Below are 4600 nucleotides of genomic sequence, written 5' to 3'. Positions count from 1 at the left end.
TAAACACAGTGATTTATGTAGTTATATTTTTAATAGATTCAATGCAATGTAAAATATATATTGTATGCTGCACATACTTGTAAGTAATTTGGAATTTAATGGATCCAAATCTATGATCATGTAGAGATTGGATCGGCACTCATATTTCAAATCCATTTGGATCAAAAAACTATGTCTTTGTGATGGCTAGTGTTGTCAAACTGTCAAGATCTACTGCCATCTAGGAGGTGGGCCTCTGTGCATGCCTCTGAACAATTTTTTGAGATGGGAAGACTGGCCCCCTGGGAGAATCATCATTCCTTCATTTTGCCACAGGACTCTATAAGTGGAGAAGGGGATTCAAGAAGCAGTATGTGTTCATTGCTCTCTGATTCATGAGCATGTGTGTCATGAGAGCAGCCAGCATCCTGCTTGTGCCATGCATTCCTTGACTGCTGCCTTGTCTTCCATGCCATGATGAACTGCATCCTGGAACTGAAAAACATAATAAATTCTTTCAAGTTGCTATTGCCAGGGAATTGTACCACAGCAACTGGAAAAATATTTAAACAATCCACAAAAGAGAAGGGATGAATGATGGATTCAGACTATTGCCTGCATGATAGAGAGATACCCCACTTTAAAACAATTATTTTATTTATTATTTATTTATCTATTTATGCATGTTCCTTAGTATAAGTATGTGCACCGTGTACATGTAGGAGGCCACAGAACTCAGTTTCACTAGATCATAAGTTACAGATTATTTCAAGATGCCATGTGGGTGCTGGTAACTGAACTCAGGGCCTCTTCAAGAGCAGGACATTGAGCCTGTTCACTGAGTCTTCTCTATACCACCAAATATCATACTGTTTGAGGGGAAGTGCCTTTACTCTTCACTGACTTTGTTGTTTTTAAAATTCTGCTAGTTTTTTTTTTTTTTCATTTAAGAGCTTCTGATCCATGGCAGTGTCATAGATATGCACTGTTTCTGAGGATAATTGAGCATGGAAATGGTTTAGGATTGCATTTGAATGTAGCACACAACAGGATGTGTGAGTGCTATGCTCACTGAGTGTGAACTCTCATAATGGGAATGGTGACAGCAGGAAGGCACTCTGAAAATGACAACCACAGCAATGGAGCTGTATTTTGATCACATACTCTCCAGAGGCAGTGTCACAGGTCAATACCTATCTGTTCACACAGGAATAGGAAATGAGGATTTCATTTCTAGGTCTTATTCACTCTCCACAGTGCCATGAGCCCTCACACAATGTGGAGTCATATTTGATTACTGTGGGGAACTATGGCAATGCCCAACATCGAGGACTCACATTATTGGTAGTGTAGCTGACACAGGGGGAACAAGCAGTGAAAAAAAAGCATGATTCTCATTCTTAGCTCTTCTCCATGTCTGCATATGATGTGAGAGGAGACAGAAGTAAAGAACCACAGTGGTGCTCTATCTTGTACACTCTTATTCCCAGTTCTTGTTAAGGTCTACATGCAGCTAATCATGGACTAGGAGGATAAGCAAAGAAACACAGAATTATTTTGCCTCATCCATTTTCACCTGCAATTTTGGCTAAGACCTGCTCATAGTCACCTATTGGTGGAAAAACAGCAATAATCAACCTCATGTGCACTGTTTTTGGACTCAGTGTTGATTTCTGCCTATATTTGACTCTTTGTGCCATAGGTTGGAGAAATTAGCACCTTAGTCCCTGTAGCTTTATTGATTATTTGAGAATTTTGTAAAATTAATTTTGATCATATTCAACTGCCCTCCCTCACCTTCACCCATACCATTCTAACTCCCAACGTGAGAATCTCTATTATTATTAAATTATCTTTAATGGAATTTTAAAGACTCTCAAGGCTAATTTGTGTTCCTCAAATGCCTTTTTGTCTAACTCCATTTCGTGGAGCCTGGTCAACATGCCAGATATCACACTGTTAAGGAAAACTGCCTCTCTCTCTCTCTCACAGCAGCTATCATTTGCCAATAATTCCTCAACTAGTGTTGAGGTTTCTTGCCCATCTCCATGCTGGGACTTTTGCTGGCTTGGCCTTGTGTAAGTCTTATACATACTATGCCCAAGTGCTGTAGGATCATTTGGGCAGCTGGCATTTTGTGTCCAAAGAACACAGTTTTCTTGTATTCCTCTTGCAGTCTTTCCAGTCCTTTACCTGCAATGATCCCTGAGCCTTGAGAAAGCAGGATATGTTAATGGTGTCTTTTTAGGAAAGAGCACTCCACAGTTTATGTTGTACAGATTGACCAGTTTTGGACCTCTGTGTAAACCAACATCTTCTGCAAGATGCTTCTTTAGTCTGAGTAAGAGATGCATTAAGAGTAGGTCTGGATCTATATCCACTTAGCAAAATAATGGTTGTAGTTCTCCCATAGGGCCTGGGACCTATCTAGCCACAGATTCTTTGCCCTGATGAAAGTTCATATGAATTGGTTATGACAGCAGTTGTTGCACGTTCCAACTTGTGAAAATCAGAACGTACTTGGCCATTAGGTCATTCCCTAATGCTGTACATACTTCTTCCTTTACCCAGCCTTCCAATTCCCCACCCTATTAAATGCTTCATATTCCATTATGCCTATTTACACAATTTTTAAAATTTTAATATCCACCTTCTTCAGAGTTAATGACATTTACATGAATGTCACTTAACCCTATGAACATAGAAATAATATCTTGCTTTTTAAATTTAGATATCACAAGCCGGGTGTGGTAATACACATCTTTAATCCTAGCACTCTGGAAACAGAGGCAGGAACATCTCTGTGAGTTCAAGGCCAGCCTGATCAACATAGTGAGTTCCATGTCAGCCCCACTACAGGGACCCTGTCTCAAATAGACCAAATATTTTTAAAAATTAAAAATTAATTTTGGTATTTTATTTACTTTTTAAATTTTATTTTTACTGGAATTTTGAAATTTGCTTGAAATATGAGATTATTATAAATTTCTAGAATTATTCAATGCAGAGAATCGGTGTCTGTGAGATGCTTAATTGACACATCTTCAATGCAACCTGTATACATAGGATGAATGCATCTCTAAATTCTCACCAAGGCAGTTTCCTTATTCAACACATAATGATTAACACAAAAACCCACAACTGAAGAATGTTAAGGGAACAAGAGTCTTTTTCCTAAATAGTACAGTGATTTCAAACTTCTTCCTCACAAGGTTCAGGAATCATTGAGTAAAAGGAGGAAGGTTGTAAGGGCCAGAGGTAGTCCATGAACACAAGGAATCAGAGTCTTCCAGAAAGCTGTTAGTTATTCATATGAACTCACAGAAATGGTGTCAGCACACACAACATTTAACGCAAACTCAAACCAGACAAAATCCCAGCATAGACATGGAAAAATGTGTAATTCCAATGCAACGTAAGGAACTTCTTTCATTTGATGGCTGATGGAAGTGGGGAAGACAAGCTCTTTCTACTTTATATTACTTCATTCTGTATCTTCTCCTATAATGCCTTCCTTCTGTACATGGGGCCTTACTAGTTTCCTGACCTCTATGGATTTTCCAATTTAATCTCACTTATCTAAAATTTTAAACCTAGAATACACTTATTAGTAAGGACATAAAAAGTTTATCTTTCTACTTCTGCCTCATTTCACTCAGGAAGTTTGTTTTTCAAATTTCATTAATTTATCTGCAAAGTTCATAATTTCAATTTTCTTAACAGTTGAATAATATTCCATTTTGTAAATGTACCATACTTTCAATATCCATATGCCAGTTGATGAAGATCTGTGTTGTTTCCATTTGTTGGCTAATAGAGCATCAATGGACATGGGTGATCAGGTATCTCTGCAGTATGTTTAGAGTTCTTTGGGCATATGCCCAAGAGTGGTATGACTAGATCAAATGGTAGATCAATTTCTAGCCTTTTGGAGAATCTCCATGCTGATTTTCACAGCAACTGTATCAATTTGCACTCCCGCCATCAGTGGATAAATATTCCCCATTCCCCACATCCTTAACAGCATTTGTCATTTTCTGTTTTTCCCTATTTTAGCCATTCTGTCTGGAGTAAGATGAAATTGCAAAGTGGTTTTAATTTGCAAATTCCTGAGCAATAAAGATATTGAATACTTAAAATATATTTCTCAACCACAGCTATTTGCATTTCATCTCTTAAAAACTCCCTCTTAATTTCATTGGCAAAATTTTAATTGGGTGGAATTTTTTGTTTAATTTTTTTGTACTCTCTTATACTAACCTTCAGTCACACTTATAACTGATAAAAATGTTCTCATTCTGCAGACTGTCACTTTACTCGGATGATGGTGTCCTTTACTGTACAGAAGAATTTTTGTTTCATTTTCAGTTGTTTTTCTTAATTTATGTGCAATTAGAACTCTGTTGAGAAAGTTTTTCCTATTTCTGTAAGATTTCTTCTCTATCAAATTCAGGGTATCACATCTTCTGGTAAAGTCCATGATCAATTTAGAGTTGGGATCCATGCGAGGTGCTGTATAAATTCTGGTTTATTCTTGTAAAAGTATTGAGTTTGACCAGTACCATTTAATGAAATGTCTTTTTCCACTGTGTGTTTTTGTTCCCTTTATTGAACATCAGTC

The sequence above is a fragment of the Nannospalax galili genome, unplaced genomic scaffold, assembly GCF_000622305.1.
Source record: "Nannospalax galili isolate Female #2095 unplaced genomic scaffold, S.galili_v1.0 scaffold1725, whole genome shotgun sequence".
NCBI lineage: Eukaryota > Metazoa > Chordata > Mammalia > Rodentia > Spalacidae > Nannospalax > Nannospalax galili.
This window is presented reverse-complemented; position numbering follows the sequence as displayed.